Source organism: Trichosurus vulpecula, chromosome 1 (assembly GCF_011100635.1).
Source record: "Trichosurus vulpecula isolate mTriVul1 chromosome 1, mTriVul1.pri, whole genome shotgun sequence".
Lineage (NCBI taxonomy): Eukaryota > Metazoa > Chordata > Mammalia > Diprotodontia > Phalangeridae > Trichosurus > Trichosurus vulpecula.
The window spans coordinates 390,556,304-390,576,149 of record NC_050573.1 but is presented as its reverse complement, the minus strand read 5'-3'; positions in this window follow the sequence as shown (position 1 = coordinate 390,576,149).

The window sequence follows — 19,846 nt, the reverse complement described above, 5'->3', positions numbered from 1 at the left end:
ATAAAATAAATGAAGGTCTTGGGCTTCATGATGTCTAAAGCTCCTTCCATATCACCTAGGCCAGCTCCTTTATTTTGGAATTGAGAAAACAGAGACCCAGAGGGGTGGCAAAGTGACTTCCCTAATGACATAGAATTAGTAAGTAGCAGAACTGGGATTCAAACCCAGGTCTCCTAACTCCAAAGTCAGTGCTTTTTGCAGGGCCCTGAAATATAGAAGAAGGGATAGGAAGCAGATTGAGCTGGTATCTTTGAAGGAAGATTGTTGGAGAAGTTGGAGAGATAATAGGCCAACCAAACCTGGAAACCAAACTCAGAAAGGATATTGGAGTACATGTTGATCCACTGTTTCAGTAATTGCAAAGAGTTTGAAAAAGATTAGGACGAAATAACTTTCTTTAGCTATAACAGTGGAGAATGCATTGTGACCCTATGTGGTTTTAGTGGAATAAAAGAAGAGGAAACTTATTTGGAAATGGTTTATCAGACCATGCAATGTCATAAACACATATCCAGAACTTCAAGACCCTGAGATGAAGGGGGGACAATATTGAATTTACTCTTCCTTCAGCTTTTCCCATTACCAACCAACTTATAGAGATAAACAAACTTATTATAGACTTAAACAAACTCTATTCCATTATTCAAATCACTAATAAATATTGAGCCAGATGTTTCTACTCTGGGATCAGAAAGTTCCCATTCTGGGCATGCAGGACAGTTAGTTTCTTCAATCAGTCAACTGGCAATCAATAGTGTTCACCAAGTACCTACTATGTGCTACATATATCCTTCCATTTCAGTCAAAGTACTGTGTTTGCCATTCTTACATGTGGCTTGAGCGATGACACCTTCTCCCATCACCGGTACCCCACTTGGAATGATCACCTTCCTTTTCTCTACCCATCCATGCTCATTAACTCCTTCAAGCCCAGTTCAGAAAGCCTTCCCTGATTAACCCCACCACATTCTAAAGATTTTTACTTCATACACCCAGATCAATCATGACTTAATCTGAACAAGTTTGTTCTGACCTACTAATATATCACTAATGCTTGTCCCCAAGTTGCTCTGTTCGTGTGTTCTTTCTTTCAAAAACAATCCACAGCCTGGGACTTCTTGTGTTTAATTTTGGGATGTCCCACAACACCTTGTACAATCTTTTGTTCTTTAAAAATACTCAGTAAATGCTTGTCTCCTAAGTAAGGTGCAGTCAATAAGTAAATCATTAAGTAATTATTAAGAGCTTTTTGTTATGTATTGGCACTGTGCTAGGCCCTGCAGATACCTATATAAAGAATGAAAAAATTCCTACTGGGGAGAAGCTTTCATTGTAATGGGAGATACAGTGGCTTTTTTTTCATCTCTTGCAGCCTTTGCACTCTAGAGTCTACAAGGTATATCTTCTCACAGAAGCTCAGAGGAGGCTTTTCTTAATAATAGTTCCAAACTCTTCTCATTCATAGGTTTATAGAGTTTGCAGATTTTCCAGTTACTCAGCACTAACTTCATTTATCGCCTCAAAGGGAGACAGCTCCTTCTGATTGAAGCAAAAAAGAAAATAGTTGGAGTCTAATATCCAGATATTTTATGAGGTAGAATTTTAAATTAAAAAAAAAACTTTTTTTGTCTGTGTATAATTCCTAATATATTTCCTTTGCAAAAAACTGTACTTATTCATTTGATTTGGCTTAACTTACACTTTTAATTTCCTATATATGCCAGCCAAAGTAGTAGAGTTTGGTGGCTAATAATAACAAAATCATGTGTGCATTTCAAAAGTGTTCATGAAAGTCCAACTGAACTGCAGTCTCTCTGCAAATTCTATAGGTTTTCTGCCAGATTAGTTGCTTCACAAAAGTATATTTTCATACACCTGTCTACCTTTTTTTTAAATTCATAGACATATTCAGAAAGGAAACTTTTAAAGTTGAAGCACAGTTGAATGTCAAGTAACATTTCTGTGAAACCTGAGATCTCTTCTCTGAGTCCTTGTCAACACAGGTAAGCTGAAGAGACTAGCTTTGAAAGGTGGGACAGGTCATGCCATCCCTTTGAGTTTGTTTGCACATCTGTAAAATGGGAGGTTGGGATTAAGTGGTCTCTGAAGTTTCATCCAGCTCTAGCATTCTGTGATTCTATGATATGAGTAATTATCTCCAAATCATATCAACATACAGTGTGACCATTTCAAGAATTGCCCTTTTAATTAATTAAAAGATTTTTTTGTCTGCATTTTCAGGCAACAGTTTCACTCTTAATTTATACACTAAGATTACATTTGCACTAAATTCTCTTTAATTATGATATTTAAACATTGCTTAACAGGAAATCTGACATTGAGCGCACAGGTGGACAGAAAGAAGCAGACTCAGTTAACTTTGGAGACTAAGAGATGGGTATCAGGGGACTCTCATTTTTTGCCTTTATAGCACATAATATTTGTAAAAAAAAGCCTATTGGTTATGCATCACCATCATCACTCTGGGAACTTAGAATTCATCTTCTTTAACCCTTTCATTTTAAATATGAGGAAACCGAGGTGCAGAGAGGATATGTGATTTGTAAATGGAAAACCCAGAATAAAACCCAAGTGCTCTGATTCCAAATCCACTGTATTCTACATGGTCTAATGAGCGGCGTGAGTGATTAGTGTTTTCACTCTCATGTCATAAGTGAAAAAATTGAAATGAAAATAGATTAAGTAGTTTAGATTTTACTATAACCTAATGAGAGAGTGTAGCCAGAATGGCCTTTGTTTTCTTTGAGTGACTCAGCTTACCTCATTGAGCCTCTGGACACTGTGGCTTGCTCTTCCGGGGCAGGAAGCCCAAAGAGCATTCCAGGAAGCAGACAACTTCCTGTGTGATGAGTCATGGGGCTGGCTGAGGGGAGGTGTTAACGGCTACGCTAGGGGGAGGGGCCAAGTCAAGAACCAATCGGCCCTGGTCGTTCAGGCGGTGCTTGATGATGTCAAAAACTCTATAAGAGGGGAGAGGACAGCTTGAAGATCCTCTTTTCCTTTTCCGGTTGGAGCCAGAGACAGTTACAGCGACAGTTACAGCGACAGTTACAGCGACAGTTACAGCCACAGCCACAGCTGAAGCAGGAGCTGCCAGTAGCAGAGCTGACCTACGGGAGGAAGCTGAACAAAGACTTCAGTCCAGTGGGTAATCTTATTACCATAGAGGGGGAAACATGATTTTGCTTTACGCAATCATGCTTCTCTGTAGCCTCCTGGTTACTCTTTCAAGGCGTACTTATTGGGCCTGGAAGCTTTTGATCAATATATCAAAATGGGGTTGCTGGTTCATGGGTTGGTTACTGTGGAGCCTAAATAAATGTTTTGATTCTTCTGCCTTCTACTTTGAGAGTTTCTTATATCCGGCGGTTCCGAACGTTTCAGACATGTTTATGATCCTCTTTGAGATTATAAACTCTGCCCTCCTAATACATTTGGCGACGAGGATGGGATCGCTAGGTATAAGATCTCTATTTAGAAGCAGAACAATTCCAGAGGAAGAGATGAATATCCCAGGATGGGAGGATCCATTTTATTCCTCCCTAGCAAAAGAATTGGCTAAAAAAGCTGGACCCTGTGAAAACTGGGAACCAAGGCTACGGAGAGGAGATCCTAGGGATTTGGAAAAGTGTTTACGAGAAGTTGGGATTCAGTCAGGGGCATCACTATCTAGGCAAAGCTGGATAGTGTTATCAGCCTACCGGCTAGTATACGAAAGATTGAGATTAAGTGAAAGACATAGGGGCACTCCTACCCCACAGGAAGAAGGGGAATCTCAGATAGCAGGAGACCAAACTGACTCAAATGAGAACTTTTCTATTAATGTGGCTAAGAGCAACAGGAGACCAAAAAAGCCCAGAGTGCATTTCAACCCAGCCCAGAAAGAGCCTGACTGCCTGCTTCGTCCTAGCCATGGTGGCAGAGGAAGTGAGTGGGGGGAGAATGAGACAATGTTAGGGGCTGAGGCACAAAACACTACTGGGGTTCAGGATGTGCCTTACACAGAGCATAGGAGATGGTTAAATGATCAGACAAGGGCTCGACCCATACAAAGGAGGAAGACAGAAACCCGAGGTGAAGATTCAGTTACAAGGGAAATTCAGGAAGATTTCTCACCACAAGAGGTCACAGATATTTTGAGTAGATTCAGCCAAAGAATAGGAGAACCATTGATATCTTGGATGGTAAGACTCAGTGATCAAGGGGCCAGTGGAATATCAGTAGATAGGACAGACTGCATGAGATTCATAGGTATCAGCCATGATCCTCTAGTTCAACAAGCTTTTAGGGAACATCATCAGCAAGGAGATGGTGATAGCAGGACTACTCTGTTGGCATTAGCCGCTGTGGGATGCAATAAGAGATATGCTACTGATTCTATGTGGCCCACTGAGCACAGACCCTGGTATTCACTTAGAGATTGTATCATGAGACTAAAGGAGGAGGTAATGAAGACTGCCATTATGATAGGAACTGCAGACAAATATTACAATGATCCAATGGAACTGCCTCATAGGAATTTAATAATTAGGACAGCTCCCCCTGCTTATAAACAACTAATTTTGAATTTATTACTTGGAGAAGTAGGGAGCCGTCTTACAACAGTGATAAGTAAGATTTTACAGTTACATGACTTAGGTGACTGGGGAAGGGATAGATCTCCTCGAGAGAGAAGGGTGAATAACCAGCAAACTTGGCGCCAAAGGAGAGTAACAAGGAAAGAAATGTTTACTGCTTTATTGAGAGCAGGGGTAGGTTTTGAAATGATAGATGGAATTCCAACCAATGAATTATATAGAATGTACAGAGATAGAGGACTTGATAACACGAGAAATAGGGAAATAAGAACTGCTCCTGCAAATACTACAGATGTTGAACCTTCAAACCCAAGTGAATCACATGAAAGGGAATACTAGGGAACAGGCCGAGCCCCAGTCCAAATTAAGGAAATACACAGGCTGGATTGCAGACCTCACATTAACTTGACCATATATTGGAAAAATGGGTCAAGTACGGTAACTGAGGCATTAATAGATACTGGGGCCGAGGCCACCCTTATTTATGGAAATCCAGACAAGTTCAGCCATGGAACTCCTATTACCATTACAGGACTAGGAGGGACTGAAATATCAGCCAGGCAAGTTAAATTAATGATGAAAATTGGACAGTTGCCCAAGAAAGAATATAGTGTGGTTATTGTGCCTATTCCCGAATACATCATTGGAATAGACATATTGAAGGGTATGACCTTAAATTTACCCGAAGGGAAATACCAATTTGCTGTGAGGAAAATGGGCATTAATGCAGTCTTAGTGGGGAAAATCAAGATGGATCCAATCACTTTGCCCGAACCTTCTAAAATAATTACTTTGAGGCAATATCGTGTGCCAGGTGGGCAAGATGAAATTGCCAACACTATAAGAGAATGTGTTGAGGCAGGAGTGTTAGTCCCTACAACTACTCAATGGAACAACCCTGTCTGGCCAGTCCGAAAGTCAGATGGAACATGGAGGATGACAGTAGATTATAGACAGCTGAACAAAGTGACTCCTCCCTTGTATGCTGCTGTCCCAGACACGGTTACTTTAATAGAGAGAATACAAAAACGTGAAGGGACTTGGTATGCAGTTATTGATTTGGCCAATGCCTTCTTTACAATCCCAATAGACCCCAAGCAATGGAATCAGTTTGCTTTTACTTGGCAAGGCCGACAGTATACATTTACACGCCTGCCGCAAGGATATATTCATAGCCCAACTATTTGCCACAGGATTGTAGCTGAACATTTGGATGAATTAAAGTTACCTGGTGTACAGCTTACACATTACATAGATGACATCATGATACAGGGAAAGAATATAAAGGAGGTGGAGGAGAGTTTAGCATTATTAATTGACCATATGAAAAGCAAAGGATGGGAAATCAACCCCGCAAAGGTTCAAGGGCCAGCTCAAACTGTAAAATTCTTGGGGATACAGTGGAACAGAGGACTGCGAGAAATTCTCCCACAAGCTCGACAAAAAATCCAGGATTTTCCCACCCCTACCAATAAGAAAGAGGCCCAAAAGTTCATAGGGCTGTTTGGTTATTGGAGACACCACATCCCACATTTGGGACAGATTTTAAAACCCTTGTATAAAGTCACCAGAAAGAAATATGAATTTGACTGGGGACTTGAACAAAGTAGAGCTTTTGAGGAAGCAAAGGCTGCTATTCAATTAGCTCTAGACTTATGGCCTATGCAAAATGGGCCAGTGGAGTTACAAGTGACTGTACAAGATGACTATGCAAATTGGAGTCTGTGGCAAAAACAACAAAGCCGAAGTGTACCTTTAGGCTTTTGGTCAAGGAAACTGCCCTCATCTGGAGTGCAATATACACCTTTTGAGAAGCAGCTGTTAGCTGCATATTGGGCTTTAGTAGAAACTGAGCAACTAACTCTGGGTCATGAAGTGGTATTAAGGCCTGGAATTCCAATTATGACTTGGGTAATGAGTACCCCAGCTTCTCACAGAATTGGACATGCACAAGAGGCAAGCATAATCAAATGGAAGTGGTATATTCAGAATAGGTCCAGAGCAGGCAAAAATGGAGTTTCTGCTCTACATGAATCTGTGGCGAACATTGATACTGAGAGCAATGAAAAGCCCCTTGAATCTAAGCCACAGATGGTACCATCCTTAGTGAAATGGAATAATGGATATGACGGACTAAATGAAGAACAGAAGAAACATGCTTGGTTTACTGATGGGACAGCAAAATATTTAGGACAGAAGAGACATTGGAAAGCAGTAGCCTATAACCCCTGTACGAGGAGAACTCTGGAAAGTTCTGGGATAGGTGGAAGTAGCCAATATGCTGAACTGATGGCAGTGCATCAGGCCATCAGAGCAGAGAAAGGAGGACAGTGTCATATATTTACTGACTCGTGGGCGGTAGCTAATGGATTAGCTACGTGGATGCCTATATGGAGGAATCAGAATTGGGAGATTCATGGCAAACAAGTTTGGGGTAAAGAGTTATGGGAAAATATATGGGACATGTCTTTGGTTACAGATCTGTCAGTTTTTCATGTTGATGCTCATGCAACCCTGACCACACCAGAACGTGAGTACAATGCACATGCGGATCGACTAGCAAAGATTGCTACTGAATGTATTGTCCCTACTCTGACTCCAACTGATGACCCAGCCTTAGCAAGATGGGTCCACCAGACTGCTGGCCATTTAGGGGTCCAGGCCACCCATCGATGGGCACAGGATCGAGGTATCAGTATTTCTCATGCGTTGTTAAAACAAATAACAGAGGAGTGTTGTATATGCCAATTAGAAAAAGAACGAACTCTTCCTAGGATAGTTACTGGAGAAATAGCAAGGGGAAAAGTTCCAGCCCAAATTTGGCAGATAGATTATATTGGCCCACTACCCCAGGATAAAGGATGTAAATATGTATGTACGTGTGTTGACACCTATTCAGGTGTACTAGTGGCTTGTCCTTATAAAGACGCAACTCAGAAAAACACCTGTAAAACTCTAGATATTGTAAGTTTATATTATGGAACCCCAATGCAGATTCAAAGTGACAATGGGTCACATTTCAAGGGCAAAGAAGTGAAAAGATATTGTGTGTTGAATAATATAGAATGGATATATCATATTCCATATTACCCACAAGCATCTGGGCTAATTGAAAGAATGAATGGATTGTTGAAAGAACAGCTGAGAAAATTAAGCTCAAATAATTCATATCGACATTGGAAGGATAATTTGTCTATTGCCTTACGTAATTTGAATAATAGGCCCTTAGGGGGGAGTACACCTCTAGCCAGAATGATGACCCCAAATCTGCAGATCAGAGAACAGCAAACATGTGAGATCCAAAACATTGAATTTTGGACTGTGAGGGAAGATGTCCCACTACCAAGTCCAGGAACACCTGGTTCAGCAGGATATGATTTACATTGTATAGAGAATTTTAGGTTAAATAGGAAAGAGATAAGAAAAACCCCTACTGGAGTATGTATGAGAATCCCCAAGAATCATCTTGGACGGATATTACCTAAACCAGGATTAGCGGCTCAAGGAATACATGTATTGGCTGGAGTGATAGATTCTAATTATCAAAAAGAAATTGTTGTGACACTCCAGAATATGGGTAAAAAACCTGTACAATTTTGTAGAAATGATAGGATGGTTCAAGTCATTATTATCCCCTGTGAAAAAATACCCTTTGTGAAAACTGACCCTCCTCCCAAAATAACTACTAGAGGGGCAAAAGGGTCTTGCTCCATTGATAGAATAAAGTCAGGAGCTAAGGTATGGGTAAAACGGAAGCCAGATGATATTCCAAAGGCTGCAGAAGTTATAGCCCATGGGAAGGACAACACTGTAACAGTTGTCTATTCAGGGGAAAATAATTACCAAATCGTACCCCTGAACCATATATTTTACCGTGAATAGGTTATACTAATAGATTCACAGACTCCACAGGTATGGCTGATGCTGGTAAATGCCATAAGCCACTCAGAGGAAAGGTAACTTTGTGTGATTAACGGATGAAAACTTGTACATTTGGGGAAAGGCTGGGAGGACAATCTTAGTCTCTATCTAGGGTGGGATCCTCTTGGCTTCCTCATTATGTTCCTTTTGAAAAGAAACATTTCCCACCTGAGTTTGGCTCTGATGTTGGATCTTTGCATAACTGAAATCTCAACCAAACTTGAGATGATTTTATTTGAAGAATTATAGTCCATACTTGTCTATTCTTTTTGTCCTTTGTTTTGGCTAACCTTGTTGCTAGTTTTGTTTCCTTCAGGCTTAAGCACCCTGCACTTTCCGGTGACTGCCTAAGCATGTAGCATTCTTGGAATTCCTGCCAGCTCGTTAAAGAAATGACCTCTGGAATGGGACTTTTTGGGGGCAGGGCCATCTCTACATCCAATTTCAGCATGAAGAAGCTATGGAAAATGAGACCTTCACCCCTCACCCCAAGATTTTGAGCCCCAATCATTCAAGGGGGGTGGAAATGATGATAGTGTTCTGTTTACTTATTTTGTGTTATCCTTGCTGTGTTGTTTTATTGTTATGATATTATTGATCCTATGTAATGGATACAAGGATTTAGGGGTGGACATTTGAATTATTAATAATTATTTTGGATCACAATATATGTTCTAGGATACATGGCTGATTAGATTATGTATCCTAGAACAAGGGGTGGAGTGTAGCCAGAATGGCCTTTGTTTTCTTTGAGTGACTCAGCTTACCTCATTGAGCCTCTGGACACTGTGGCTTGCTCTTCCGGGGCAGGAAGCCCAAAGAGCATTCCAGGAAGCAGACAACTTCCTGTGTGATGAGTCATGGGGCTGGCTGAGGGGAGGTGTTAACGGCTACGCTAGGGGGAGGGGCCAAGTCAAGAACCAATCGGCCCTGGTCGTTCAGGCGGTGCTTGATGATGTCAAAAACTCTATAAGAGGGGAGAGGACAGCTTGAAGATCCTCTTTTCCTTTTCCGGTTGGAGCCAGAGACAGTTACAGCGACAGTTACAGCGACAGTTACAGCGACAGTTACAGCTACAGTTACAGCCACAGCCACAGCTGAAGCAGGAGCTGCCAGTAGCAGAGCTGACCTACGGGAGGAAGCTGAACAAAGACTTCAGTCCAGTGGGTAATCTTATTACCATAGAGTGGGAAGCATGATTTTGCTTTACGCAATCATGCTTCTCTGTAGCCTCCTGGTTACTCTTTCAAGGCGTACTTATTGGGCCTGGAAGCTTTTGATCAATATATCAAAATGGGGTTGCTGGTTCATGGGTTGGTTACTGTGGAGCCTAAATAAATGTTTTGATTCTTCTGCCTTCTACTTTGAGAGTTTCTTATATCCGGCGGTTCCGAACGTTTCAGACATGTTTATGATCCTCTTTGAGATTATAAACTCTGCCCTCCTACTACAGAGAGAAGAGCCGCTTTCCAAGCAGTTGCTTTGCCTTGGCTAATGGGAAGAACAACCAAAGGACAAAGATTAAAAAGCAAGGGGAAGAACAGAACTCAGACATAAGGTAGGATTTGAGCTGAACCTTTAAGAACACTAAGGATAGTAAGAGAGAGAGGAGAGAAAGGGAACATTGTAGGGAAGGGGACAGGTGATGCAAAGGTATGGAGCCAGCAGATAGAATTTATTGTACAAGAAACAGCAAGGAGGCCAGTGTAGATTGTAGGGTGTGTGGATAGGAACAAAGCATTGTTAGACGGTTAGAAAGGTAGGAAAGGGACACGTCATGAATTCAGTTAGATGCCAAACAGAAGACTTGATCTTTGATCCTGGAAGGGAGACTTTGGAGTTTATTGGGAAGAAGATGATGGGAAAAATCACTTTGATAGTGAAGCGAAAGATGCATTGGAGTCAAGAGAGACCTAAGACAGACAGACCAATGAATACATTGTTAAAATAGTCCATATGAGAGATATGGAGAGTCTGTGCTGGGCAGGGAGCTGATGTATGGCTAAAAAAAGGGGAGATGTTATACACACACACACACATACATATATATATACACATATGTACACATAGATATTACATACATATATACTATAATAATATGCCATAATATTATATTTGCATGTAAGCACATATTTTTATATATACACATATATGTATATATGTATATATACATATATATAATATTCTCAAGCTGACAAGACTTCTGCTCTGCTGAAAAATTAGAGCAAAGAGCTTCAGCAACAATATCTAGCCTTTCCTGGCCTTTCCAAAGTGGGCTACTTATGAATTGGATTGGAAATCCTGAGAGGTATGATTCAATTCGCACACACAGTTTGTCACATAGTAGACTCTCAATAAATATTTGATTTTCTACTCCCCCTGCCAAACAAAATAATCTTTGTAGGCCTGATATTCCAGCATGGAATTTGGCCGGTGGCAATAGCCAATAGTAGCAAAGGGTAGAATACCACCATCCTTTTCTTCATCTTCACTATGCCCTCCATTCCCTCCAGTTGCCAGTTCTTTTGAAGACTATTATGATTTCACTACGACTTCCTCCTTTCTCTATCTTGACACCCTTGGCAAAGCACTTCAGATTACTCTAAGATCTATCAGGCCCTAATCTTTCTATAGTCAGGCCTAGAAAGATTTTTTGAGGGGGCTAAAAAATCAAATATTTATTGAGAATCTACTATGTTTCAAACTATGTGTCAATTGAATTATATTTCTTAGGATTTCTGGTCTAATTCATAAGTAGCCCACCCTGGAAAGACCAAAAGAATAGGTATTATAACTGAAACTCTTTGCTCTAATTTTTCAGCAGAATAGAAATCTTGTAAACTCCAGGATCTTTTGATCTTGAGATGGACCATCTAGGTATGTGAAACTCAATAAATCAAAGATTCACAACTTTTTTTTTTATTTTTGGTAAAGGGCTACAGAGTAAATATTTTAGACTTTGTAGTCCAAGAAACAAAATCAAGGATATTATGAAGGTACTTATATAACAAGAGAGAAAACAAATTTACACAAAATGTTTTACTGATGAAATTAAAAATATAATAATAATTGAGTACAATATTTTTGTAAGATAATCTAGTAATATGAAAATTTTACTTCTTTTTTGCAAATAACATTTTGCTTCATTTGGGTTCAAAGTTTGTACAAAATGAAAATTGTACTTTCTACTCCTCATTTATGATGTAACTTCAAGGAAAAAGGGAAGAAGAGTAGAGAAGAGGGAAGAATCTTCATTGTCTTTAATATTTTATATCCCTTTTCAAGTGTGGCTTCAATTTTGCAGAATCTGCAAGTCATTGCTTGCCTTTTCCCCACTACTGGAAAAATCCTGAAAATCCTACCGCTTAGAGCTTGAAGAGGGCCTGTGATCATCTATCCTACCAGCCACTAAGTCAATGGTCAAGGGCTTTCTGGTCAAGGGCAACCTGCTTATCCCTCATTCTACCCATCTTCCCTAGAAAGCAGCACAGGGCATAGTCATTATGGCAGAAGAGAATGAATGCTAGGCTAGGGGACAGAGACTTGGTTCTAGTTCCAGTCTGCCATTAATTTGCTGTGTGATCTTGGACAAATCACATTCTCTCTCTAGATGTCAGTCTCCTTATCTGTTAAATTGGAATCACCCCTTTTTATGAGTCTCAAATGAGAAAATGGCTATGAACATGTTTTGTTTTGTTTTTATAAAATTTAAAATCCCTATCCAAATGTAAGATATTATAATACCATACATTACTACTGCTTGGCCTAGCTGTTATAAGAATACAAACAGCATATGGGGTCACTGGAAAGAATGGAAAATTTAGCAAACTCTAATCTGTTTGTAGAAAACATCTGAAGCCTTATTTGTGATTGATTATTCACAGAACTGTTACAGAAGCAGGACTTTATAGTGGGAAATATACTGGACTTGGAATCAGACCATTTGAATTCATTCCCCGTCTTTAATATTTACGGTCTATTTTAACTTGATAATCACTTAACCTCTCTGGGCCCTAGTTTCTTCATCTGTCAGATGAGGGGTTTGGACTAGGTGGCCTCCAAAGTTCATTCTATCATTTAATTTATGATCCTGTGATGGAGTGTTAAGAGGTAACTGAAAGAAGTAAACTTTAGTAATAGCTAACAGATTTGTGTCTTTCCTTCCCAAGCTAGTGAATGCGCCACATAGTAGATGCTTAATAAATGTGTGCTGCTTGCTTGCTTCCCTGAAGGTAAGATCATTGGTACCAGAAAAGGCTATCTTTGAACTGCAGCTGAGTCTTGAAGGACGAATGGGCTTTGGATAGTCAGAGAGGTGTGCATATCCAAGAAAGGCCCAATAAAAGGCAAGGGAGGTGAGCAAGTGGAAGGAACTTGCAAGGGACAGTGAGCAGGCATGTTTGATTGGATAGGAGGGTTGATTGGTTCATGTTGTTTTCTAATGTACTGGATTCTCCATCTATTGGTACTTGAGTATTTGCTGTAGTTACATTGTTACATTGACTTCTAGTGGGTTCATTGGAGGTATTCTAGTAACTCTCCCATCTAGATCATGTACAAAGCGGACTTGACTCGGATCAATTTTTGCTCTGTAGCAAATTGTTTTAGACTGATGGATCCACTGTAAGGTTTGAATGTATCCCATGTAGCCCCCTGGGTGAGTGGAAAGACCATCCAGGAGAAGAAAGTGGCTAGTAGTTAAGTGATAGAAACCATTGCTAGCCCTTTAATGGATTATGCTTAACACTGTGCAGAAGATTCCAATTAGCAATTAAGATAAGAAAATTGGGTAAAACAAGACAGATTGGCTCTGTCTCAGATGAAGCACAGAATTAACTGCAAAGGAAATTTTCTACTTGCAAAGGTAACTTCATAACCACAAAGCCGTACTAGGGGTCCCCAACCCCTAGTCCCAGTTTTATGGTGATTAGGTAAATTCAGTATGTTTTGTGACTGCCTAGGGAGAACTTCAGAAACTGGGGAGGACTGTTTTTGTGAAGTAATTTGGCTGAATGAAAAGTTTAAGGATGACACAGGGAATATTATCACATTCTTGGAATATATAATGAATGAAAAGGTTTAGCTCTACGTAGGTAAATCTGCTTTTGTGGGTGAAGCTTGGAGGTAATGTGGAATAAGAAGTTAACTAATTTTAGCTATAAGCCCCTTTCTGGGTTAAAGTGAAAAGGGATATGTAAGGTCATTGATCCATTTAGGAAAGTCCTACTTAACTGGGAGTTAAAAACAAACCAAAACAAAATATACTTTAAGAAAAGTGAAGGTCCACATACGCAGTGTAATCTCTTTTGTAGTCTAGCATCCTGAGTTGTTCATATTGGCTGGCATGGCATTTAAGTCCCAAATCACTCAAATCAAAAGGTGGTACTCTCCATCTGTCATCATGAAGGAAGCTCTCCAAGGTGTATTTATATCCCAGCCTCTTCTAAATTATGACAACTCACCTGGTTGGTTTCTGCCGTATGAGTGGAGGGAGACATAAGAATGACAGGACATCATTCTCTATTACTTAAGACCAATGAAAACAAACCTGCAAAAACCAGATTTCTTAGTATTTCCAAGATGTATCCAAATTAGAAGTGAATGTAAAGAATACTGCTGTGCCCAGAGCTCAACAACTCTGTTCCCTTTGTCTTACCCTTCTCAGCTTTGAGGAAGGTGGGATATGAGGTGGCACCTTGCACAGCAAGTGAGTCTCTTTCATTTTGGGTCTTTCCCCTGCTTTATCCTTTCCTTCCAGCTCCAAAAAGCTGCCACTGTGAGACTCTCCTCCTTCTCTTGGTTCTCCCACCAAGTGTTGCTACAACTGTATGCTCTTCTGCTTTAGTGAGAGAATACCACCACCATCACCACCGCCATCATCACCACATTAACTTTTAGCTAGCTTTCCCTTCTGTGGCACCATTGCCACAGTCATTTTTCAATTATGTCTGACTCTTCACAACCCCAATTGTGATTTTCCTGGCAAAAAGACTAGGCGGTTTGCCATTTCCTTCTCTAGCTCATCTTACAGATGAGGAAACTGAGGCAAAAGGGTTAAAAGACTTGAGCAAGGTCACAGTGCTAGTAAGTGTCTGAGGTCAGATTTGAACTCAGGAAGATGAGTCTTCCTGACTCCAGGCCTGGCACTCTATGCACTGCACCACTTGGCTGCCACTATGGCATCATTATCACTGGACTATACTGATTTTCTCACAGGAGGAACCAAGTCTAGGGCAGAGTAGCAGATTATCTATATGCAACTTTAGAATGGGAGAATGCTGGAACTGGAATGGAGCTCAAAGACATTTTAGTCCAGCCTCCTTATTTTATGGATAAGGAAATAGTGATGAAATGATTTGTCCAATACCACATACCTGTTGTTGTTTGTCTTTTGCTTTCAAAGAGGACCAATGATATCACAGGGTGGTGTCTAGACTTGGCAGAGGTGTACAAAGTGGTCAGATTCACTGTCTTCCAGAGTCATCAAAGTCCAGTAGCAGGACAGAAGTCAAGATGACTGTGATGACCCAGGATGCAGTGGATGACTCTGGTGCCTTTGAGGTTTAGCCAAGTTCTAGGCACTCCACAGCACCTGCTTCAGCTGCCTCTATGACCACTGGAAAAAACCGATGTCATTTGCCCATTACGCCAGAGGAAGTCTTCACATGATTGAAACAGATATTCCCCTAACTCACTAATGGGTTTGAGTCCTGTCAGTTACCCTCAACCTGGCTGAGTCCATCTGCTGAAACAGCTTTACAAGGGTGTAGCTGCTGCGTGCTACAGCTTCTTAGAGCCACAGGTGAGAGTTAGGTGAAAGATCACACCAAGGGTGAATGAGCAGCCTTGAAAAGGGCTCATCAAGCCCTCACACCAGGGGTGCTAGTCCTCTCTGAACACCCCATACATCCTGCCACATAGCTACTTGGTATGGATCAGATCATTGGTTGCAAAACAAAACAGAATGTAAGTTTAGAGCTAGAAGGAATCTTAGGCTATCTAATCCAATCCCTTCATCTTAAAGATGAGCAACTGAAACCTAGAAAGAATAAGTGACCTAAGTCACTGAAGTAGTGTGTCAGAGGTCCAACTTGAACCCAGGTATTTTGACTAAAGGCTGTTCCATATTGCCTCTAAAGTGGTAGCTAGCTAAAAAATTAATGGACATATCTTTAAGAATATTAACAGATGTCAGTGAAATTGATATATATATATATATATATATATATATATATATATTACAAAGGCAAATCGTTTTAAATAAATGTATATAGGTCTTCAGACTTTTAAAAAGTTAACTCCACTTTTATTAAATTAATTTTAATTTTATTCACTAACATCCTCATTCTTTGACTCATGAGAGTTAAGCCATCTACAAGCCCCCTGGAGATAGATGCATTTGGCAAGATGCTCTAAGTCTCCACACTGTGAACATGATAGATTTGGCAAGATGTCATAAATAGCAACATTAGAAAAGAAGAATGTAGGGTAGAGGTTAGAGGCTTTGGAGGGGAGAAAAGAGGTTGGAGATTTAAGAGAAAAAATGCTCTTTCAATAATTGCATCAAAACTTTGGGTCTTCCTGATCAGGAAATAGAAACCCAACAAAAGTAAGGGTTCAATTTATTTTTAAAGCTGGGAGAGACCTAGGATGCCATCTAATCCAATCCCCTAATTTTACAAATGTAGAGACTGAGAGCCAGAAAATATTGAATGAACCAATGGAGCAGCTAGATTAGCTTGTGCCCTTCCTCTCAATCTCACAGTCCTTCTACTACCTGCTGCTACCGTACAGAATCCATGGATTCTAATGACTAATGCTATTTTTGGCAAGCTTAAGGGTAAGAAAATATTGTCATGGATGGTTAGGGAATCAGCAAAATTAGATTTATTCTTAATATTTGGGACTTGAAAATAAAGAGTAAAGGGATAATTAAAACAAGATGCCCAGCATTTTATATATCAACTTCTTCTACCGTTTCTACCTTATACATGCCTCCCAACGTACCCTCATTGTCAAGCAGCTAGCATGCAGCTAAATGTAGGAATGATCTGCCTTTTATAAAAAGAGAGGTGAATGCTGTGAAGAACCTAAGTTATCAACATATTTTTCCTATTTATCACATGATAAGAACAGTCAACAAAATATTCATAGTTTTGGAGTAATACCCTGGAGGAGAGCCGTTTGATTACACAATTGCCAAGAGCCATCAATCAGCAGAGAAAACACTGTCTTCTTTCACCAATAGTTACATCAGTCACTTAAGTGAATAGTCAGAGTTATACTCACAGACTTCTGAGGTGTTTTTCATAATTAAATGGACCTATGGATGATATGCTAATATTCTATCTCCTGGCCTTTGCTATGACCTAAGCTTTCCCCAGTGTCTGAGAATTGATCCATGGTGGCTTAGCAAGGATTTCAAATAGCTTGAAACATCATCTAAGTAGATATGCTTAAAACAACCTATGCACATCATCTAAGGAGATATGCTTAAAACAACCTAAGCACACAATGAACCATTTTTAAAAATTGCCCATTTTGAGGTTGTATTATTAAAATTAATAGATTACTAGGATGATGATAAATATTTGGATAATTCAAACAATTAAAAAAGAGTTTACATTGGCCTGAATTATCCACAATAATGAAAGAAGTATATCTCAAGCAAAAGGCAGTGAGGAAGGAGGGATGGTGGTATTGAATTATCCAGTTTAGCCAACTGCATTGCATAATTCACTTTGTGATAGATGTATCTGATACCACCCTAACTGAAAGGCTGAGTGGCAGAGTGGATAGAAGGCTAGGCCTAGATTAGGAAAAAGACTTGGGTCCAACTGTCTTTAATATGTACTGGCTGTGTGACTCTGGGCAACTTATTTAATTTCTCAGTGTCCTGGGTGGCTCCCTAAGACACTAAGTTGCAAAGCAGGTGCTGGTATACATTGGTAGAAAGAATTTCTCATAAGGAACTCCCTACATTGGAAACACAATTCCAATTTAAAAAAAATACAAACCAATCACATTCTCATGATTAATCTCTTCCTCAATCTCTAACACTTCAATGGTATAGTCAGTTCTCCTTAAATATTATAAACATAATATGGATTTGCCATTTTAATTCTCTTTGCCAGTCATTCAGGTCTAGCATTATTTGACGATGTTTGTTTCTTTGACATTCCAATGGTTCACAATCTTTTAAAATGTAGGAACTCTATCCACTGACGAATATCATAACTTCTCTATGCCTTCTCATATATCTCTACATTACCCTTTGACTCAACTGCATTTTTTTTCTTCTTAGTTCTTGCTTTATAATGATTTGCAGCCCAATAGCATCACCAAGAATATATCAGTGATTAAAAAGGTGAGCATCAGTGGCAGGGAGAAGTTTGAGATGACAGAAGCCAATACTGGATGCCCCAAATGTGGTAGGTAGCAGTCTAATCCTCTCCTTCTATCTCATTTGTTAAGAGGAAAATTTGGGCTTACATAGCAGGTGATAAGCTACACATCTAAGATGCTTAAACAGAAGAGAAAGTGGTGAAGATGATGTGTGACCCTCTCATACAATATATTTGTAGAACTTTCCTTTCCAGGATAATGTAATTTAAAATAGTAGGCTGTTAGTTTTGTCTGTGAGATGGATGGATGGAGTTGTTTTTGCCAAAGTACATTTTCTTCCCCTTGGAAAGTATTTTCCTGCTTCTGTCATCTGAACACAGTATTCAAGTGTATTTTCACCCACATCACTGTAGTGTTGCCTGTTTTGATTTCAGATCCATTTAATTTTCAGTAAAAGAGGTTGGACACAAGATTAGTGTCACCTCCAGTCTCAGGCTTTCATTACATTTCCTGACATATTCAGGGAGTTGGGCCTAATAGTGTGAAGATGGCTTAGAAATGGTAGGTCACCACCTGCCTTCACGGTGTGATTAATACCACCTCATGTTCCTGAAATTCAGGACCCTCTTCTGAACACAGGCTCAAATAAGCAAGCATTTTCTTAAGGAGTTGATATGGGGTCAGGTTATCTGGAATCTTTTGTCCAGAATTTGCTGGTCTGCTATGCCACATGCACCAACATATACCCAACTTTCATCCCTGCAGAAAGACAGCCAAGACTAACAAGGGTAGGCACTGTGCAGGGCACGGGACATGTGAATAGCTCCATTCTTCGCTGGGCAACACTGGCCCCATTGTTTGATGCAATGAATAGAGCTGTGTGGAAAAAAAAATCACACACGAAGCAAAAGCAGCAAAATTTGCCTCTTTGTGATGGTTTCAAGACAGGGTGAAAAAGTCGTTCTTCACCTGGTGCTATTTTGCATATTCTTTGGTAAACAAAAAACAGTTTCTGGCAGGGGAAAATCCTTTTCTCTTTACAAAATTGGAAGTTGCAGGTCAGAGCGCAGGTGGAAAAGTGAAAGTCAACATTTAAGTTTAGAGTTCCATTCAGTTCCATATTGGGTAGACATGATTTTAAAAATAAATCTCAAATGAAACTATCTTCATTTGATAGGACCAGGCAATATAACCATAGCTGTGCCTGTGCTTTGGTCTGAAAGCTCAAGTCTTGCCTCATTTCATCAGACAGAAGTAAAAGAAGTAGAATGGAGAGAAGTTGGCTAACCCCACAGTCTACATGTCCTAAAGAATGGTTAATCCTCTACTTCCCATAAGCTTGGTGGGTACTACCTTGGCAGAACTAGTTCTAACAACAACCAAAAGAGTGAATTGGATCCGGTACATATCTTTGGTTGATTCAGTACTCCCAAAGTGTATCCAGACCCTGTTTTGGTGCTGTGTAGACTATGGAGCCCAAACCAATTCAGTACAACACGGATTTATTAGGTACCTGCTATACAGCAGGGTCTGGGGATACCGAGACCCAAATGAAGACAGTCCTTGAGCTCAAGGAGAAGACATTGGACTGGTAACCAATTAAGATGACAATTTTAATTCACCTTTACAAAGTGAGTGATTTATCCTCTAAAATGAAGAGAGAATCATCCCCTACATGTTATAGTAGGCTCAAAGCCAATAGTCCCTATATAGACCTGAACCTTACCCTCTTTATTCCACCAGAAGAGATGTAATTGTCATCCAGAGAAATGTATATCTAGGCAGACACATTTAATAATAATGTCAAACTAAGGCTGCATACATTGTAGTCAAAGAAAATTTCCCTGATATCACTGAGTGAATTATTTTTTAGTGTTTTGAATCTGCCTTCCCTAAGACTTCTATTATGAGATGGAAGCTTTTTCTATACTTTACTCTGAAGAAATCTTATTAAAATCTCTTCTTCCTCAATCACCAAACTT